The sequence below is a fragment of the Marmota flaviventris genome, chromosome 1 (assembly GCF_047511675.1).
Source record: "Marmota flaviventris isolate mMarFla1 chromosome 1, mMarFla1.hap1, whole genome shotgun sequence".
Classification (NCBI taxonomy): Eukaryota; Metazoa; Chordata; class Mammalia; order Rodentia; family Sciuridae; genus Marmota; species Marmota flaviventris.
Genome location: NC_092498.1, coordinates 212689293 through 212712557, shown reverse-complemented (window position 1 = coordinate 212712557; position 23265 = coordinate 212689293). Strand labels below are relative to the sequence as shown.

At 39.5% G+C, this 23265-nt stretch overlaps 1 pseudogene; it reads right to left on the bottom strand.

Annotated features, from left to right (window-relative positions):
* Window positions 1-2920: 2920 nt before the first annotated feature.
* LOC114107857 (olfactory receptor 7C1-like) lies at window positions 2921-3866 on the bottom strand (annotated as a pseudogene).
* Window positions 3867-23265: the final 19399 nt, after the last annotated feature.

Here is a 23265-nt window from a genome sequence, read left to right as displayed (position 1 = left end):
AAACAAAACCGAAACTGAATGAAACAAAAACGGAATAAAAATTCGTTGTATTAATTTTCTCTTCCTCAGGTCCGACAAACTTCAAACATTGAGCCAACCATTTTTCCCAGTTTGCCTGAGAAATTTCTAGGGATAGGCAGCTTGAAACAAAAACAAAATAAATCAAAACAAGAACACATTGTTTTTTGAAATGGTCACCCATTCTCTCACCTTCCCTTAGGGGTGAGCTTTATGCTCCTGAATATCACAATAAAATTGGCTAAAAGCCACCAGCAATACCCATGCCACTTCCTGTATGCTATGTTGCCTAGACATTTCTTCTGCCAGATTGATAAATCCATCCCTTTTAAAATCAGCATCACAGAGAGTCTCAGGACACAGACAAAATGCAGATAACTTCTTAGCTAGAACATAACAAGAATGACATCTAGTCTAAATATCAATAGAATCCTCCTTTTTCTCTAAGCCCTCTTGAGACCTGTCCTCACTGTCCTATTGACATTCTGGTCTTCTGAGCTCCCACCAGAAACAGCCATTAAGCTTTGCTTACAACAACCTAAAGCATTTCCAGCTTACACTGCTAAATATTTCAAAATTCCTCCCACCTATTCAAAATGTTCCAAAAATTTATCAACCACACGGTCAGATTAGTTACAGCAAAGACCCCACTTCTAGGTGCCATTTCTGTTTTAGTCAGCTGTTTCACTGCTGTGACTAAAAGACCCCACCAGAAAAATTGTAAAGGAGGAAAAGGTTATTTGATGGCCCACAGTTTCATAGGTCTCAATTCATAGACAGTAGACACCATTTCTCAGGGCTCAAGATGAGGCAGGACATCATAGAGGAAGAGTGTGGCAGAGGGAAGTAGCTCACATGGTGATCAGAAAACAGAGAGAAAGACTTCACTCTCCAGATGCAAAATATATACCCCAAAGCCACATCCCTAGTGAACCAGCCACACCCCACCTGCCTCCAGTTACCACTCATTTAATCCCATCAATATGGATTCATTGATAAGGTTAAGTCTTTGACTCAATCATTTCTACTCTAAACCTTCTTGCATTTTCTCACATGAGCCAATGCAACTCATCTCATGACACAAATGGACACCTCAAGGGAGCACACCAGAATATCCACTCACTGGTTCCAATCATCTTAAACTCCTAGAAAAGGATATCTAATCAGCCCCAACATGTCCTCTATTACTACCTCCCTTAAATCTCCATAGTGATTTATTTCCTTGGGTCATGCCCCACATAAACATACCTTTAATTGGTCAGGTTGCTCCACATAGCTAGGCCATTGGCCAATACCCATGAGGTAGTAAAAATAAAAGTAGATAGGCAAACACCATGCAATTCAGCTCACTGAGATTATTTGTCTCTATATTCCTCTCAGAGTGGCACCCTACCATCTGTTCAGTTTGTAACTGCCATCCATAAACCAAGTAGTTAATCAGTATAGAGCTATGCATAGAGCACTGCCCAAATGACAATGGAAGTGGACATTTCCTTGGATGGTTGCAAAGGCTACCTGCTTGTAAGTACTTGCTTACATTTATCCAGTAATACATTCCTGTATAAATCATTTCCATTTCATTATGGAACTTATCTAGGTACCCACCTCCTCATTTGTGTGTTTCTCTGACATTACCTAAGACATTATAGATATTTCAGGTTTCAATATTATTGTAAGCACTTTAGCCTTAGGGGTAGTGTGTTAATCTTTTCAAGGTGTTATAAAGAATACCATAAACCAGGTAGCTTATAACCAACAGAAACTTATTTTTCACAGCTCTGGAGACCAGGAGGTCTAATATCAAAGAATCTGATGAAGGTCGGTTTCACAGATAGTGCCTTCTTACTGTGCCCTTACATGGGAGAAAAGGCAAAGCAACTCCCTTGGAGCCTCTTTTATAAGAACATCATGAGGGCAACACCCTCATACTCTAATCACTTCCCAATGGTACCCTTTCTAATCCCATCACATTGGTGATAAGGTTTCATCATATTAATTTGCAGAAGGATCATAGCAGACTACTTCAATTAACAACTACAATCAAGAGAGTAATTATCTCTCAAATGGAAGTTTTCAGGACTAAAATTCCTGTGGTTACTACAGGGTGGTGATCACAAGTCTTTTATTTAATTTATAGTCTGTGATCCACACAGCACTTTCATATAGATTTGTGCATACCAGTGTCCCAATTTCTTACATGACACTTTTTTTTTTATTTTACATTACTGGGTATTGAACCTGGGCATATTATACCACTAAGCTACATCCCAATCCCTTTTTCATTTTTTATTGAGACAGGGTCTCACTAAGTTTTCCAGGAAGACCTCAAGCTTGTAACCCTCCTGCCTTAGCCTCCTGGGTAGATGGGATTACAGATATGCAACATCATGCCCAAAGTAGTAATCTCTTTTTGTCTACCCAGATATTATATGCGTGAACATGGATTTTAGCTTTATGAGGGCAAGGATTTTTTCACTGCTATATTCTTAGCACCTAGAACACCGTGGTACACTGTAGATATCCAATAAATATTACCAAATGAATGAATTTAACAGGAACTAACAATTATTGTTGGTAAAAAATGAACTAAATAATGTTTTATCCAAGAGTCTCTGAGTTGATACTTGAATGGTTGTATAGACCTATAGGAATGCAAACATCAAGTTGAGATGTAGTGACGTAAAATGTAAAAGGAGGAGAGGTGGGGAATACAACTGAGGGTAACAGAGTGATCACCATAAAAGTTTCAGACAAAGTACTCCCAGGGATATTTTAATTAAAGACAGAGAAACAGAGTGGGTGAGGGGTGAAAGCCTATATAATTTAGAGGCAGAATTTCTTAACGCAGAGTTTCTTTTGCTGGTACTTTTGCCAGCTCAAGAGCCCAGGACCAGTATTCTTGTCACTGAACATAGAATGTTCTGCCAAGAAGTTTTTTCAGGGCCCTCTTAATGTCTGTGTTCCTCAAGCTGTAGATGAAGGGGTTCAGCATGGGGGTGACCACAGTATACATCACGGAGGCCATCAGGACCTTCCAGGAAGATGATGATGCTTCAGAACTGAGGTATACACCAAGACCTGTCACATAGAATAAAGAAACCACAGGTAGATGAGACCCACAGGTAGAAAAAGCTTTATATTTTCCATATGTTGATGGAATTCTCAGGATGGAAGAGACAATCCAGGTATAAGAGAAAAGGATCCCTGAAAAGGGAACAAATCCAAAAAGGCCAGTCACCATGTAGAGTATTATGTGATTGATCAGTGTGTCTGAACAAGCTAGTATGAGGGCCTGAGCAGGTTCACAGTAAAAGTGTCAAATTTCCCAATTGGTACAGAAGGATAGACGCAGCATCAACAGACTCTGGATCAGAAAATATGGCAAGCTGATTAACCAGGATGTAAGAACCAGGAAACCACACAGATGGGAGTTTATGAGTTCATGATGACTGGATGGTGAAGGGGATGACAGATGGCTACAAACCGGTCATAAGCCATCACAGTGAGAAGGAAGGTATCCATGCCTCCAAAAACCATTAAAAATACATCTGGTTGATGCAGCCTGCATCGGTGATGGATCTGCTCTGTGTCTGGATGTTCACCAGCATCTTTGGGATGGTAGTAGAGATGAAACCAATGTCAGCAAAGGACAGATTGAAGAGAAAGAAGTACATGGGCATATGAAGATGGGAATCCGAGACAATGGCTATGATGATGAACAAGTTCCCAAGGAACATGACTATAAACATGGATAGGAACAATCCAAATAACATCAGTTGATGCTCTGAGTCTTGGGAAAATCCCAGGAATATAAATTCTAAAGCATTTGTTTGATTTCCTAGTCCCATGTTGTTGACACATCAGCTAGACAATTAAAGAGAAAGAACATGAAATAGACACCAGACAGACTATATCGGCTTCTTTATTTCTTGAGGTAAAAAATTGGGCATGAAATCCTTAATATTATAGAATCTAGAAAACCTACATTCTGTCATTCATTATAGGCAACATTTCATGATATTGACAAATCCATGTCTATTGGCCTATGGGAGACTCACCCATTCCCTTTGTCTCTGCCTTAGAATTAATAACTACAGAAAGTTAGAAGGAATTTTAGATCTTAGGGATAAAACAATCCACACCTGCTCCAATACACATGGGGCTCAGAGACCTAAAGAAAGGTCTGAGTTATCTTCCTTGTGTGTGGCAGGACAGGGACTCAGAGGAGGGTCAGATGACTTTGAGCAATAAGAAAATTTGAAAGGAGGGGAAATATCTGAAAAAATACTTCAGGATGAGCAGGATGAGTAGGATTTCAGTTTCCAAAGGAAAGGAAGAAATAACAGAAAAGGAGGTCAAAAGGAAGGAAGAGAGAGAGAGAGAGAGGAAGGCAAGGAGGGAGGAAAAGAAAATATTTTCAACAAATAATAAACCATGTTAACAAATGACTAGTAGGTAGTGTACCTGTGACCCTCAACATTCTACAGAAACAAGTGCTTTCTGCACATTTGCTACATGCTATTATACAGGTGCTCTTCACCTATAATAAATCAACTGATTGGTCAAACAGTCAAGGAAAACATAATTATCAAGGTTTAAACCATTGCAATGCCATAAGAAAAGACATGGAAAAAGTCACAAACAGATGTGGGGATTTCGGTTTGGCCCTGGTTTTGATTTTTTATTTTGGTTTGGTTTTCATTTTGGTTTTGGGAGTTTGGGGGTGAGTAGTTGTTGTTATTGTTTGGGGATTTTTACTGTTCTTGTTTTGTTTTGCTTGCTTGTATTAAGGATCAAATACAGGGACTCACACATGCTAACATTGAGCTACAACCCCAGCCCTCTTTATTTATTTATTTTTTTATTTTTTTGATACAAGGTCTCAATAAGTTGCCCAGGCTGCCAATATTTCTAAAATGAAAAACTGGTTATTTTATTTCCCTGCCTGAAATTTTTAGATGTCTTTCTGATGCTATTCAGGATGATACAACAAAATATCACAATTCTGTGGTTAACAAACAACAGAAATTTATTTCTCTCTGTTCTGATGACTAGAAAGTCCACCATTAAAGCAATGAGGGACCCAGTGTCTTATGGGAGCCCATTTTCTTTGTTCACAGATGGCACTATCTTGATGTGTCCTCACATGGTGGGAGAGGGTGAAAAAGCTACTTTGAGCCTATTCTATAAGGACACTGATCCCATTCATGAAGCTTCACTCTCAAGATGTAATTATCTGCCAAGAGGTCCAATCTCCTAATACTATAGCCTTGAGGGTTAGGATTTCAACATGTGAATTTTTTTTCAGGCCAGTCATTCTGAAAATATCTGGAATTCTTGATATATCATGGGTCTACTCTGATCCTACAGCCTCATTTCTCAGCACTTCTCAACTTTTACTCTAAATTCTGAACATATTGAAAACCTACCTTGTATCAAAATGGGACAGAGCCTCTTATATAACCATGATTTTCAAGCACTCTTCCCTCTAATTTCTTCCTGTATTTCTATACTTGACATAGCTCTCCCCTGTTTAGGCTATTTCCAACCCCATCCATCCTCAAATCCAACTGACTTCTTGGCATAGAGGATAACTCATATTGTTTGGGGCTAAATTACTGAATGGATGAGCCCACAATTTTTTTCCATTGCTATGACTCATCTAGTATACCCTGGGTGTCTGTTACTCCAAAATCTTTAGCAACCCTTGCCCCCAAGGGAGTTAATATACAGAGATGTGATAAAAAGTATCAAAAGTTTTTGAAAGAGGAAAGGAAGAGAGAAGAGGGAATATGTTTTTACTCATTAAATAGCCAGGCCCTTCTCTCAAGCCTAGGCAGGATATATCCCCAAGTTAGCACATCCCAAGATGCAACAGTGTAGCCAGACCATCTTCTCTTGCCCTTCTACTTACTCTCTCACCAGGAATCCTTTCCCATGGAAACATCAGCAACTTACTCTCCACAAGCTTTGTCTGAGTCACTTACATACATGTCCCTGTGTTTCTGTCCTCTTTTACAATGAAAACAAAAGGAAGAATAAATAGAGGAATCACACATTTACATGAAATTTACAAAGAACTGTTATAACAGTAGTTCTGGTGGGATTATAAATGGAGAGTCATCATTTCCATTCCTGTCTTGGAAGTTCCTCAGTGTTTATATTTGTCCTTTCAATTGCATGTAGAACAGCTGAATACTTTCCATCTCTGATTGAGGAAGTCCTCTCTCTGTGTTCTCTCCCCAAACACCAATTTCCCAAAGAGAACAATAGAAGGCAAATGGATGAGAACATTCCCTCCACTGTGTCTGGTTGCAGGAGCCTCAGAACATAAATAAGAAAAGAGCCATGCTGGGAAAATGCCCTCCTATTCTTCCCAGTGCTATGCCAAGAATCCCCCCATCCATTCAGGTTCCTATGAGAACAGTGTGATATCAGTCTTACACCAGTAATTAATGAGCACCAGAGAGGAGAGTACTCCAAAGTATTCTTATGACCTCTGCTGATTTGGGGAATGGTTAATGAAAGGATTGGCCTCTGAAGCTGGAATCTCTTCTCAGCTCTATATTAGGTCCTCTGAGAAAAAGATATAAAGTCTACACAAACATTCAGGTTTTTGAAGGGAAGTGCTTTTATGAAAGCACTTCTCCCTTAAATGTTTCTGCTGAGAACCATGGATACAGGTGAAGTGGGGAAGACGGCCAGGGCTGTCGGGAGAAACAGGGGTGTTATAAGCACATGACAGTGACAGCAGAATTCAGAAAGGCTTGTTCTAGGCTAAGGAAGAATGAAGACTTTGGAGTTCTTGGGTCAGACAACAAAAATGACTAGAAAAGAACAAGACTTTAATACAAAGCATCCATTTGTAAAACCCAGACTGGTAACTCTAACACTGGACTATGTTATCCACAGCAATTTTGTGCTGTCAGGGTGCCCTGAAGACCAACACAGAGTAACCCTCCCCATAACCTCCTCAGCTATCCACCCAAATACTATACAATGAAAGTAAAACTTCACTATACAAAGGCAACTTTAAGCAACTAATCTAGGCATTCTACTTTCCAAGCAAATATTCTTGAGTGCTCCCTCTCCATGAATATCATCTCTTTTCCCTCAACACTTACTGGGCTATGTAGGATTTGCAGCATGGACCCAAAGCAGGGCCAACTTCCTCGAATTATGTTCTCTGATGAAGACAGAAAATCTGTCCACTGAAAGAGCAGGGAGACAGAGCCAGGCATATGGTATGGGGTCTGGCTGACTTCTTCTGGAGAAGGCATGAGTGTCTTAGCCTGGCACTTAAAGGCCTTGGTAACTATAAGCTGATGAGTTTCATGTTGCATGCCGGAGGCTGTATCCCCACTGAAGTTTATTAAACAAATTGATCAATGGTATGTTCCTTCCTTGATCAGTTTGGCTCCATAAGGGCAGGAATACACAGGAAGAAGTCTCTAACTCATCAATTCCTTATTCCAGGGAGTTAACTGTAGGTCCATCAGGATTCCTCTCTCCTGTGTTCCTCTCCTCTGGGAAGAGTAACTAGTCTTGCTAGATTCCCTCTTGGAGACAAATGTCACCATTTTCCACTTACAGTTTCCTAATCAGGCAGATGACTGAGTAGCAAAGGGTCTCAAGATTCACTAGGGTAGGGATTCACAAAATCCTACACCAGGATGACCTACACCAGGATGACCATGAGGACTTGTTTAAATTCAGAGTACTGAGACCCACTCACCCCCAGTTTCTGTCTCAGTAGGTCTAACTTTGAGTCTGATAATTTGCATTTTGGGAAAGTTTCAATTTTTATATCCCCAAGACAGTCTTTTTTTATTAAAGAGAGAGAGAGAATTTTTTAATATTTATTTTTCAGTTTTCGTTGGACACAACATCTTTATTTTATTTTTATGTGGTGCTGAGGATTGAACCTAGCACCCTGCAAATGCCAGGGGAGCACGCTAACGCTTGAGCCACATCCCCAGCTCCCAAGACAGTCTTTGAGAAACACTATCCTAGGATTTAGGTTTCTCAAAAGCATCAACTTGGGCTTTGCTAATATACAGCCTCCTACTCTATCCAAGACTTACCTTGTCAATATCTTCAGGGAAAGACCTCAGAATCTACTTTTTAAATATTTCATGTGGTTTTTAAACTTTTTATTAATTTTTATTGTGGTAACATATAAATAGCAAAACATGCCATTGTCACGATTTTTCAGTGCATGGTTCAGTGCACCATGTGTATTCACAATGTTATGCGGCAGCACCGCTGTCCATTTCCCAGGCTTTTGATCATCCCAAACATAACTTTAATTTCCATTAAACAGTAACTCACCATACTCCTCCACCTCCAGCCCCTGGCAACCACTATGGCTCTTTCTATGCTTATGAATTCCCTCTTCTAGGTTTCTCCATCTAAAAGGTGAATACATGGAGGTAGCCTTTTTATTGCCTAATGATGTTCATCATGTGGCACATAATCAGGAAAAGAACAAATCTTAAAAGGAAGAATTGAATCTTTATTTTACAGTAGAGTGTAATATTAGTTTTCATACACAATATTATCTAACCTCAGTATCAGAAGCAATATCAAATCAATGGTATGTTCCTTCCTTGATCAGTTTCGCTCCTTGGATCTACCTATCATAATTTCAATTTGATATTACATTTTGAGGGATCTACCCATAATTATTTCAATTTGATATTATACTTTTGGCTACTGATCATCCAGCATTCTAAATTTTCTCATTATTCAATCTCTTCCTTTCCAGCCAACCTCTAAAACACATGCCACTTGGTCACTTGTTCTCCCAAAATTACTCTCTGCCATTTACCCACACATACACACACCATCCTTTCCATTGTGATTGGGTATGGATTTGAGTTTTCCTCATGTCAGTTAATGACAAACTAATCTCTCTCTCCTCAGCACAGAAATCTCCCACTCAAGAGGGCTGCCTATCACCTCTAATTATCAGAGAAATGCAAATCAAAAGCAATACACCATAATTCTCATATATTCCACTTGATCAACTATATAAAATACTCAGAGGTAAAGAGCACATTTATTGTAGACATCATGAACTGCAAATATGAATAAATATAATGCAAGTGTATTCTAGAGTTCCATGAGTCGTTGTAACTAAGCAGAAGTGAGAGTTCACTGGGACATTTATTGAGTTCAGGCACAGAATAACTATGACTGAGACTGAATGATGGGGGACTCTAGAGGTAGTGGAAGAGAAACTAGATAGATTCTTCTAACTACATGCAGAAAAATGAAACTGGACCCTTATCTCACACCATATATAAAAACCTCCTCAAAATGAATTAAACATTTAATCCTAAGACCTGAAACTGTAAAGCTACTAGAAGAAAAAACTCTTGACACTGGTTTAGGAAAATGGTTTTGCTTGATTTTTTTATTAGGGATTGAACCAGGGGCATTTAACCCCTAAGCTACATTCCAGCCCTTTTTGTTTTTTATTTCAAGACAGGGTCTTGCTAAGTTGCTGAGTCTGGCTTTGAAATCACAATTCACCTACCTCCATATCCCAAATTGCTGGGATTACAGCTGTGTGCACTGTACCCTGTAGAAAATGTTTTTAGGGTATACAGGAAAATGAGATTACATCTAACTAAAAACAATTTGCACAGCAAAGAAAACAATCAGTGAAGATATAACCTACAGAATACGAAAATAATTGGCAAACCATTTATCTGACAGGAAGTTAAGATACAAAATGCATAAGGAACACAAACAACTCAATAGCAAAAATAAATACATAAGTCAATGAAAAATAGACAAAAGGCCTTAAAAGACATTTCCCAAAGAAGACATGAAATGGCAAACAGGTATATGAAAAATATTCAACATCTCTAATTGTCAACTAAATGCAAATCAAAACCATGTAAGTCACATCATTTATAATGCTTATTAACAAAAAGTCAAAATATAACAAATGTTGGTACAGGTATGGAGAAAAGGAAACCTATGTACTTTGTTCGTGGGAATGTAAACTGCTGGTATATCCATTATAGAATGCCATATGGAAGTTCCTAAAAATAAACACACACACACACACACACACACACACACACAATAATGTGATTCAGCAATTCCTTTTGAGTGTATATCCCAAAGAATAAAATATTTGCACTTTTACAATAATTTCAGCATTATTCACAAAAGCGAAAATATAAAGCAATGTGTCTGTTGACACATGAATGGTTAAGGAAAATGAGATACACACACAAACAGTACCCAAGGTGTGGAAACAACCCAAGTATTCTTCAAAAGATGAATCAATAAACAAAAGATAATGTATACATATAAGGGAATATTATTTAGCCTTGACATTCTGGAAATTCTGACACATACTACAACATGGATGAACCTTGAAAACATTATGATGAGTGAAATTATTCAGTCACAAAACGACAAACACTGTATGACTCCACTCATGTGATATCCTAGAGCAGTCAAATTCACAGAGACAAGAAATAGAGTGGTCATTGTTACGGTCTGAGGTAGGTGGAAATGGGTAGTTATTGTTGAATATGTACAGAATTTCATATGGGGAAGATGGAAAAGGTTCTGGAGATAGTGGAGATGGCTGCAAAACATTGTGAAGGAATTTAATTCCACTAAATAATGTACTTAAAATGGATAAAATAGTTATTTCTTACGTTGTAGACCATAATTATAAAATAATAAGGCAACATTACCTTTGCAAATTCCAAGACTTTTGGCAATCACTTACTTTTGTTTCAGAGTAGATCAGACACCAAAGTGTCTTACTGCAGTTTGTTGAACCAGTAAATCAGAACTCTAATTTAGCCATCTTTTATGAGAGTATCACTTATCACTGGCTGGTATGACTTCTTCTCTGTAAACAGCATTCCCTTCTCTGATATCAGTATTGAGGAGTGAAGTTGGTAGACAACTTAGCTTAATAACAAAAAGACAAATAAAAATAAAGTATTCATTGGTTAAGATCAAATAACTTGGCTGGGGTTGTAGCTCAATTGGTAGGGCACTTGCCTTTTATGAATGAGGCCCTGGGTTTAATCCTCAGCACAACATAAAAATAAATTAATAAAAATAAAGACATTGTATCCATCTACAACTAAAAAAATATTTTAAAAAAAAGATATCAAATAACTACCTCAGAAACTATACACAACATCTCTAAAAGCAAGATGAATTCCCCTATAATGGATGTAGACCAAACATCAAAAACAGTTCTTGCCAACAGAAGAGATAAAAAAGCAATGTTTAAAAGTGAAGTTCTAAAGATACTGTTATTAATGAAAGGAAAAAGCTTCCATTTGCTGAGGTAAGTATAAAATGGTGAATGTGGGGCAAGATAATATTTTATTAATCAGCAGAGATGACCAGCTATGTTGTTGGAGGACAGTATAGGTAATTAAATAATATAAACAGTTATAGGTAAATAAACATTATTTGCCTACATTAGAAATATTGGGTAAAATCACATTTTCTGTTGCTAAGGTGAGCTTTTTTAATATTTATTTTTGGGTTTAGGTGGACACAAAATCTTTATTTTACATTTATGTGGTTCTGAGGATCGAACCCAGTGCCTCGTGCATGCTAGGCAAGCACTCTACCACTGAGCCACAACCCCCACCCGCTAAGGTGAGCTTTTTTAACAACCTCTCCTCTTGTAGGCTCACATCACTTTAAAGTCTTCAGTGTTTGTAATCCTAGCAATTTAGGAGGCTGAGGTAGGAGGATTATGAGTTCAAAGCCAGCCTCAGTAACTCAATGAGAGTCTGTCTCTAAATAAAATATTAAAAAGGGCTGGGACCCAGGTGCAGTACCATACACCTGTAATCCCAGCAGCTCAGGAGTCTGAAGCAGGAGGATCACAAGTTCAAAGCCAGCCTCAGCAATGGTGAAGCACTAAACAACTCAGTGAGACCCTGTCTATAAATAAAATAGAAAATAGGGCTGGAGATGTGGCTCAGTGGTTGAGGGCCAAGTTCAATCCCCAGTACCAAAATAAAAAATAAAAATTAGAGGGCGTATGCGGTTAGAACTGATAGCGGAATATGATGGACATCATTAACCAAAGTACATGTATGAAGACATGAATTGGTGTGAATATACTTTGTATACAACCAGAGATATGAAAAATTTTTGCTATATATGTGTAATATGAATTGTAATACATTCTGCTGTCATATATAAATTTAAAAATTAATTAAAACAGAAAAATAATAATAATAAAATTAAAAAGTGCCAGGGATGTGGCTCATGTCTACGCACCCCTGAGTACAAAAAGAAAAAAAATTCCCAGTACCAAAAAAAGATCTTTAGTTATGCTGACTAGTAAATGAATCAAACACAATAATCATTTTTGAACTAGTCATGGGGTTAGAGCAATAGTTCTCAACCTTGGTGGCACATTAAAACAACCTGCATCACATAAAAATCTTCATGCTAAGCCACACTACAGTCCAATTAATCAGAATTTGCAGTGAGATACAATGATCAATATTTTTAAGTCTCCCCAAATGACTCCAACATGAAGACAAATGTATTCTTGTATTTTCTGTGGCCATAACAAAACACCTGATACAGGTACAGTGGCACCCACCTGTAATCCCAGTGACTCCAGAGGCTGAGGCAAGAGAATCACAAATTTAAGGCCAACCTCAGCAACTTAGTGACACCTTGTCTCAAAACAAAAAATAAAAAATAACTGGGGATGTAGCTCAGTAGTAAAGCACCGATGGGTTTAATCCCCAGCATAAAAAAATTAATACCTGAAGCTAGGTACTTTATAAAGTAGAGATTTATGTAGTTTAGTTTGAAGGCAGAAAGTCCAAATAGCATGACATCAGCTCTGTTGAGAGCTTCTCGTGACTATGTCACATCATAGCAGATGGCATCATGCAGAAAGCACACAGAAAGGGAAAGATAACATGGTAAGCAGGACCCCAGAGAGCAGGGAGGGGCCAGTCTTGCTCCTTTATAACAAACCACTCTCATGAGAACTAACTTATTCCTTGAGACCAGCATTAATCACTTTCAAGGACACTCCCCAATAACATATTAAATTTCTGGTACCCCACCACTCAAAGGTTCCACCACCTACTATATCACCACTCTGAGGACCAAGCTACCAACACATGGAGTTTTGAGTCACTGTAACCAAACGAGAGCACCCAGGCTGAGGACCAGTTATGTTCATCCTTACACATAACATACCTAAATATATCTAAAAGACATGAAAGTAGTATAGAAAAGAGGTATGAATTTTTGAAAGGGATGAAGATTGAAATTACTTTTCCAAAACATTTGTGCATTTCTCCAAGATGCTCAGGCCAAGATGAAAAATAAAGAAGGTTATATAGATGTTGCAGAATTCAGTTATACAGTGACTCTAATGTAGACAACATCCCATAATACTCCATCAATCCCATTACAGATGTACCAAAAGAAGCAGTGTTCATATAGGAGATATTGAGAAAATTGAAAGACATGAGAGCGACAAAAACTACAGAACCAGATGGGCAGAGTTGAGGGTTCCACAAGTTTGGTTTCACTGGCTTATCCAATATGAACACTGTACTTCTGAGGAACCTCCCTCTTGATGTCTCTGTTCCTCAGGCTATATATGAAGGGGTTGAGCATGGGAATGACTGTGGGGTACATCACTGAAGTCAAATAAATAAATACACTTTATAGAAAAAAAAATTGAGTGAAAAAACTACCCAAAGACTGGAAGAAGTTATCTGATATAATATATATGCATTTTTATGAACATATATACAATACGTATATATGTGTGTGTATGTGTGTGTTAATACAGATAGGTGGATGTGTATGTATCAAGATACAAAGATACATATAACATATACATACAATTAGACAACTAACCAGAAGGAAAGCATTCAAATTTTTAAAAAACAGAGAGGACAATAAATGGGTGAATTGCTTCAAAAAGTGCCTTCATAAAGATGTCCAAATAACCAATAAGCACACAAAAAAGTACGCTAAACCATTACATACCAGAAAAATGCATAATATCACTACAGACTTTAATGAATGGCTAAAGTTTCTAAGCATGGGCCAGGTGTGTGAAACTGCTAAAACTTACATGGTGTTGGGGGATTACAGCTGCAACCAACATTTTTAAAAACTAAAGCATCTACCAAAACTATACATGAAGTCTGCCCTATCATTCAGTAATTGCATTACCTCACATATAGCATATACCAAGAGAAGTAAGTATGTAAGTCTACCAAAAGACCAACTAAACGACAAACCAGGCATTATGTTGAGTTAAAGAAGCCAAACAAATAACTGTACATATTATAGTTTAACATTGATCTAAAAGCAAGAACAATCAAACCAAATCAAGTATAGTAAGAGTCAAAATTGGGTTTCCTCTTTGGTGTGATTATTGAGAAAGGGGATAAATGAACTTCCTGGAATCCTAGAAATGTGTCCACCAGGATGGATACATCCACGTGAAATTTCATCAAGCTGTACATAGATTGGCACTTCATGCACATTAGTGTATGTATATCTTGATAAAAGAGTAAAAAGGTAATTAAGGGAAATGGTGTAGTTATACTTTTAGAAATAAAGTATAACTTTTTTAAAAAAATAAAAAAAGTACCCACTAAGAAGAAATGACCAGATATGATGGCACATACCTAAAATCTCAGCCATTTGAGAGACTAAGGCAGGAGGATCACCAAGTTCAAAGCCAGCCTCAACAACTTAATGAGGCCCTAAGCAACTTGCTGACTCTGTCCCAAATTAAAAACAAAAAGGACTGGAATTTGGCTCAGTGGTTAAGTTCCCCTTGGTTCAATTCCTGGTACCAAGACAAAAAAATCTAAATACAAAGAATGAATTCTAAGTGATGATGATATATCAACATAGGTCCATTAATTTTTTAAAAAAATTACCATTCTGGTGAGGCTATCCATGTTTGGGAGTAGAAAAATCTCTCTACCTTCCATTCAATTTTGCTATTAACTAAAACTTCATCTAAAAATAGTTTGAATCTTTTAAACAAATATATCCACCTAGAACCTTAGAATGTTGCCTTATACAGAAACAAGGTCTTTGTCAATATACTAAAGTTAAGATGAGGTTATTCTAGATTAAGATGGATCCTAAATCCAATGACGGATGTCCCTATATGGACAGAGATTAGAAACAGGTACACAGGGAAGGTAATGGTGGAGGCAGAGACTAGAGTGATACATCTATAAACAAAGAGGTCTGCCAGCAACCACCTGAAGGTAGAAAGTGACAGGGAGGGACTTTTTCCTTAGAACCTTTAGAAAGAATATAGCTCCACTGATACCTTGTTTCACACTCCCAGATGGAAGAAATATGAAAGAATAAATTTCTATACTTTTTACCCACCAGTTTGTGGTACTGGTTCACAGACAGGCTTAAGAAACTAACATTATCTACCCCATAGACTCATCACTAAATCATCCAAAAACCAGCGCAAATTCTCTAATAGGTATTTCTAATGCCCTCTTTTTAGATGCCCCTCGACTCCCCATGGGTATGTTCTCCCATGACTGCAAAATAAACCCCGCTTCTCTAACTTACATATGTGCTCCTGGTGGTCTCTTAGTAAAGGGCATTCATGGCAGTAGAATCTTCAAAGGTCACAAATCACAAACCCTCCCTGTGCCCCAAAGAAGACCCTCAATGCCCACACATTCAACACTTAATAAGCCTCAAGGCTTTCAACCACAAAAAGAAAAAGAAAAAAACAAGTTTAATATGCCCGTGTTCATTTTCATGAAGAAGCCTCCAGATCGTAGGCACCCTGTGATCAGTGACCATGGTTGTCTTATTTACCAAGTACTCCCACTCCTCAGCACACATCCTGGAACAAGGTCAACTAGTAGATAAAACTTTTTTCTAAACCCTACAAGAACAACATTGCCAATCTTATCTAGTGAGACCAGGTTCTGGAAGGTTTCCAGCATCACATCTCTGTAGAGGCTCCTCTGAGCAAGATCCAGCAAAGCCCACTCCTGCTGGGTAAAGTCCACAGCCACATCCTCAAAGGTCACAAATTCTGTTCAGAAAGGTACAATTCCTCCAGTGTGTGTGAGATGATGGGTGAGGCTGACAGCACTGGGGACCTGAGAATCAATTCAGGGGAGGCTCAGAAGATTCTGTGTTCTCACCGAATCTATGTCAGGACTCAGTCAGCAGATCTCTTTCCCTTTCTACCCACATATACTTTCTGGTTGATCAAATTCTTTCTGACTTATCAATTCTAAAAAAATAAATTAATCTCTTCACAGTATAATGATAATGAGGTCACACACAATTACTCTTATACAATCACCTAATTTAGCACAGAATACTTCTGTTACAAGATGTCAGGGGGATATGCACACATCAAGCAGTCCAGGAGACACCCACTGGGTATCTGATAATTCAATAAAACTATTTTACCATCTAGCTGGAGATACTGTCATTCCACAGGTTGAGGGCTCAGTCCCACAATACATTCCCAAGTCCAGAAGCCAGTCACAGGTAGTAGGTTGTCACATACACCTCTGATCAACTGGCTACCTCCTCTTTGAGGGAGGGAATTTGCTGGGACCACTCAAAGAATGCAAAGAAATACTTCCCTGTGTTTACTAGTTTCTTATAAAGAATATTACAAAGTACATAGATGGATGGCCAGAAAAAGAGATGGATAGGACACAGTATGGTGGGAAAGGTGCAGAGCTTCCATGCCCAAGAACCTCAACATGTTCAGCTACACTGAAGCTCCCCAAACCCACTCTTTTGGGGTTCTCATAGAGGCTTTACTCGTAACCACTGGTTATCAACTTAACCCTCAGCCTATCTGCCTTCCTAGAGTTTGACGTGTGCGAAAGTTTCAATCCTTTAATCATGCCTCCATCTTTCTGGACCAGCCATGATCCTTAGGTTATCTACAGCCTACCAGCCACTAGTCATCTTATGAGCATACAAAGCTATTTTTATCACTCCAGACATTCCACAGGTCTTAGAAACTCTGTACCAGGACCCTGGACTAAGACCAAATACAGACCGCACAATATCACACTTGGTGACCAATTCCAGTTCCATATTGCTCCAGAACATGTGGCAGAAAAGAGAGAAATATTCTAAATGAAATAATTTCCACAATGATACAATCACTTCCTTGTAACAGAAACAATTTCACCTGCTACCTTAGTTACATCATAGCAAATCTGCACAACATGAAACCCAAGATTAAATGAGTTTTTGTTAGTTTGTTCCTTCTCCACCTTGTGGGGGATTGAATCCAGAAGCACTCTACTCCTGAGCTATGTCCACAGCCCTTTTCATATTTTAATTTGAGACAGGGTCTTCCTAAATTGCCTATGCCCTTAAACTCAGAACCTCCTTCCTCAGTCTTCCAAGTAATTGGCATTACAGGCACATGATGAAGTTTTAATGAATGAAAACACACTGAGGGAATAGGAATTTTTCCCTCACAAACCTGAGAGGCCTATGAGCTTGCACAGCACATCTTTATGGCAGGCCCACAAGTTGCAAATTTTCTTTATTCTAGGCCAGGATTTGGCAAAATAGGCATGAACTAATCAGTCCTCTATTTGTGTACATCAGTTTGACTGGAACACAACAAAACATTTCTTTATAAGCTTTCCCTTGGTGCTTTTGTACTAAAATGAGAATTTCCTTGCAATAGAAATTCTCTGGCCTTCAAAACCTAAAATATTTCCTATATGATCCAATAAAGAAACAGATGGCCAACATGTGTTCTAAAACAGCTAGGCAATACCCATCACAAGACACATTGTGATAGCAAGAATCAGAATTCGTTGTTCCTCACTGCCTAGTGCCGCAGTCTGGCTGGACACAATACAGGAGCCACTTGTCAAAAGAAACAAACTTTATTTTTAGAACCACACACACCAAACAAAACAGAACTTCAGGAAAAATCTTCAGAGCCCAACTGCCACAACCGGCTTCCCACTAGCCTCTCCACCTCCCCCACACCTCCTGCTCTTGAGGCCCATTGGCTGGGTCACGTGGGCGGAGCCAAAAAAAAGTCCCCCAATGAGCAGCTCTGTGGTCTGAAAGGGCAGGGAAACAGCCCAATGAGCATCACCGCAGAGGAGCCAATCAGTTGGCTGCTAGAGGTTGCTGGGGCCGCTGTGAGCCAATCATCAGCTGGCAGCTGGAAGTTTGCTGGGGCCCCTTTGGCTGTGGCTCTCAACAGCCTAGAACATATGAACCTTTGAATATCTGATGAATGAAAACTGTTAATGGATGGATGAATGAAATCTAATCTGTGAAGCCAATTATGTAAATCTGGAACCTCTTTTCTGTGAGACCTTTGTAATCACATTCACATTCAATTGAATGCCATATATTCCTTTTAAATAAATACATAAAACAGCTAGAAAGCCAGACACAGTGGTACACACCTATAACCCCAGTTACTTGGGAGGCTGAGGCAGGAGGATTACTATTACAAAACTGCTAAGCCAGAGTATGACAAGTCTACTTGTCTTCAAAGCCTAAATGCCTGAGTACATTTCTGGACACATGCATTACAATTTAGTTGTTATTAGAATTCTTTTTCCCTATTATCAGATTTTAAACTAGAACACTGTTGGGCACTATAGTGTCAGAGGAAAGACTATTCAAATGTGCTATCTCTAAGCTCCTCTTCCAAGCCATTGGCCTTGGACAAGGATATTTTTCTTAATACCCACACCAACTACTCCTTAATATCATTTTACTTAGGTAATATTTGTGCTCACCCTATCACATGCAGTCATGGGTGTTAGTTATGGAAAATGAAAAACCCCAAGACAGTGCAGCCTGGGAAAAGGGAGTGAAAAAGAAAGCCATACATTGATAGCCTTCATCTCTTGATAGATAAATCCTTTTCAGACGCTGGCCACAAGTGGGGAGAAAGTATTTCATCAAACCTAAAATGATAATCTCTGGGAAGCTTTTAATCTCTTTCAAGATGAATCCTCTCCAGGTGCTGGCGACAGACCCCTCAACCCAAAAACTCAAAATTCCTGAGTGCCCAAACTGACATGCTCACCTCTCATTATAACCTATTTAAGCCCAACTCCTTTGGCCAGTGGCTCATTTCCACCAGGACAGTGAGTCCACTGGAGGTATAATACCATTCCTGAATAAAAAGCTGATGAGAGCTGGGAAGGTGCTCAGTGGTCAAGTGCTTGCCTCACCATGTGTGAGGCACTGGGTTCAATCCTCAGCACCACATAAAAATAAATAAAGACACTGTGTGCTCATCTACAACTAAAAAAATATTTTAAATTGAAAAAAAAAATGCTGAAATGATCATGAAGTTTGCATCCGGCCTAGTCTTTTTGTGCTAACAATGGGAAATAAAGCACCAAATAAAAAACTCCTGAAGTGCCAAGCACAGTGCTGCACACCTCTAAACCCAGCTAATAGGAAGGCTGAAAGCGGGAAGATCACAAATTGCAGGCCAGCCTGGCCACCGAGAACCCAGACTCAAACTTTAAAAATAAGTTAAAAAAAAAAAAAAAATGCTGGGGACCTAGCTCAGGGGTACAACATCCCTGAGCATGGGTGAGGCCCTGGGCTCTGTCTCCAGCACCACAAAACAAACAAGGACATTTAATCACTGGTTAGCAAAATTCACAGCATTAATACTAAAAAGATTGTATGGTTCATCCCCTTGGTCATGACACAGTGACAAATCTATTTCAACACAGGTGCCTGGGAGACTAAATTTAGCTCGCTAGAAAGGAAGGAACCCCATGGAGACCCTCTCCAGGCTCATATCCAAACCAGATACCAGCATGGCTTCTGCTCTCTGCAGAGAGGCTTCAGGTGGAGACCGGAAACACCTCAGGGCTCTCCAGCTCCCGCCGACGGGAAATTCCCCAGCCACAGGTGAAGCCCTGAGTTCCTGCTGTGGTCACCAGGGAGCCAGGCGCGGGAGGAGCCCTTGGGTCTAGGGCCACCCAGCTGAGGGAAGCCCGGGCTACAAGCCGGGGATGCACCCAAGATGGCTGGGAAACCGACTGAGGGAACCCCTTGTAAAGGAGAAATGCCCTTGAGGAACCACCTGACCGGGAGGCCCCAAGGCACCCATGTAGAGGCTTACTTCCGCTTCCGGTTTCTGCATGCAGGAGGCGGGGCACACCAAGCAAGGGGCGGGGCCCCGGGGGTTGGGATTTGGGGTGGTACATCCCAGCAGGGTTGAGGCCTGTTGGGTGCTGTTGGAAAATGATGGGTTTTGCTGGGGCTGAGGGTAAAGAAAGATTAATCAAGTCCTTTGGAAAAGCACAGCATGATGGCGACTATCATCTGGCTGTGATACTAAGTTGAAGAGCTATGCGCGCTCTCAGCTACCTTCGCAAGAGCTGAGGAAACCAATGCACCCCTGGTAGGCTGAGGCCAGAAGGTCAAAACCAGTCTGGGCAACTTAGTAACACCTTGTCTTAAGATAAAAACTTCCAACCTGGAGCACACCTGAAATCCCAGCAGTTCAGGAGGCTTAGGCAGGAGGATCACGAGTTCAAAGCCAGCCTCAGCAAGGGCAAGGCCCTAAGCAACTCAGTGAGACCCTGTCTCTAAGTAAAATTCAAAAATAGGCCTGGGGATGTGGCTCATTGGTCTAGTGCCCCTGAGTTAAGTCCTCAGTACCTAAATAAATAAATAATTTCCAAAAAGGGCTGGGGATTTAGCTCAGTAGTGGAGCATTTGCCTAGCCTGGGGTCCTTCCCAAGTAGGAAGGCAGGGGATGTTAAGGAAACCAGTTGAGAGACCATAGTGCCTGCTGTTAGTAGAACAACAACAACAAAAAAAAGATGTTTGAAGAGGATACAAAAAGAGTTGGCATTCTCCTCCATCTCTAAGCAGCTCAGCATGGAGAGACACTTTCCACCTAGGCAAGGGAGAAAGAAAGAAATCTAGGCTTTAGATTTCAAACACTTTTGCCAGGCCTGGGTGAAACCAGCTGCCATGTTGGCAGGTGGCACAGCCGGTAAACCCTTCCCAGCAATTCAGAAGGCTGAGGCAGGAGGCTTGAGAGTTCAAAGCATCCTCAGCAACTCAGCCAAGACTCTGTCTCTAAATTAAAAAAATAAATAAAATAAAACAAAAACAGATGGGGACTGGGGTTGTACTTCAGTGGTAGATCAGTTGCCTTGCATGCGTGAGGCACTGGGTTTGAATCTCAGCACCACATAAAAATAAATAAAGATATTGTGTCCATCTACAACTAAAATAATAATAATAATAATTTTTAAAAAGGCTGGAGATTTGCTTAGTGGCTAAGTGTTCCTGAGTTTAATCCCCAGTACAAAAAAAAAACACCACATATGGACATGCACAGTCCCACAACCTCCAATACTAGCTGAGTGAGCTTGCTGCTGGAACTGTGTTTGCCAGGGCACAGAACTTCTCCATCACCCTTCCCCCAAGAGTGGGCAGCTGAGGGAGGAGAAGGACTACCTCCACAGGAGAGCAGGTCATGAAAGCTAGTAAGGGTCTTTGTCTTGGAGCTCAGTGCCAGGCCTGCAACTGTGAGACTGAGCAGATTAGAGACCAAGGCCCCTGTGTAGGCCCAAGCTCAGAGATGGAGCCTCTAGACATAAACCAGCATCAGGCAGATACCTGCATGCCACCTGGGATAGACTACATCATTCAGCCTATATCATCACCAGTCTCCCCAAAATTGTATCAGTCCTCTGGATGTGAGACTCAGATGTGACCCAGCTTAGTGTCAGTCTTGGGGTCCATTTCTACCACCAGTCACCCAGTCTCAGGCAGCACAGCTATTGTGAGGCCAGTGCTTACAGATGGGGCTCTAGAACTTCTTCAGCACCAGAGACCTATGGGATGAACTAATTTTTCCACCTTCATTACCACCAGTTTCAATTTTGGAAGTCTGAGAACTGGGCATAATCCAGTTAAAAACCAGCCTGCGTAGACAATGGGCTGCCTTTGTTACTGGAGACAGGATCTTCTGGCTTGGAAATAGGAATGAGACCAAGTCCAATATTGTGGTCACTCAGAGGCAAGCCTTTAATTAGGGCTTCACCAAAGGTGGACAGCACTGATTAAGGAACTAGGCTGTTTCACCAAGGCAAGATGTGGAAACTTTTATTGGTTTTCTGGGGTGAGGCAAAGTCCAATAATTTCCAATAACCAGGAGCATGATTCCAAAAGATTTTTTTTCTTGCAAAAAACTAGAATACTGGGCCAACAGGAGGTTAAAGAAGAATAAAATAAAGAAAAAAGTGGGGAGGGGGAGAGGGACAAGCCAGGCACAGGGGCACACACCTGTAATTCCAGCAACTTGGGAGCCTGAGAAACAATTGTAAGTTCAAGGCCAGCCTGAGCAACTTAGCAAGACCCATCTCAAAATAAAAAGGGCTGGATATGTGCCTCAGTGGTAGAGTTTCCCTGGGTTCAATCCCCAGTACCAAAAACAAGAAAAAAAATCATATAAATATTTTGATAAATCATAAAACAAACACCAATATAAATACAGACATCATTTTTTAAACTACCATGTTGAACCTAGCAAAATGAAAAGGCTAATAGACCAATATGTACAAATTTAATTGATTCCAGTAATACATGTTGTTTTACCATCTGAAAATCAAAGAATGTATAGTTCATTTTGTTAACAAAATTAAGGATTTTTAAAGACCCTGATACATGCAGAAAAGGCACTGGATAAAATCCAATATCAATTTGTGATTTTTTAAAAACATTTGGCAATCCAGGAACAAAACAGAATTCCCTTAATTTGATAAAAGTTATCTATGAAAATTTACAAGTAGCATTATATTTAATGGTGAGATGTTGAATACTCTTTCATACAGGAACAAGGAAAAGATATTCATTTTCATGACCTCTATTCATTAAATAAGACAAGAAAAATAAATAAAAGTTTTACAAACCAGGTGAGAATTACTTGAGTGAGTTAAATTTCTGTCACTAGCTATAAAGCTGATGTAAGAAAAAGATATTGCAAAGGTATGTACTAATTCAAAAATTAGAAATAAAAAAAAAATTACCAAGCAAAACACACCACGTATCTAGAAATAAATTAAACAAAGGCATTCAAGATTAAACTACAAAACACCTTCAGAAAAGTTAAAGACAACCAAGGTAAATGGATTGTTGCATCATGTTCATCAATTGAAAGATGCAATTCTGTAAAGATGTCATTTTTCCTTAGGT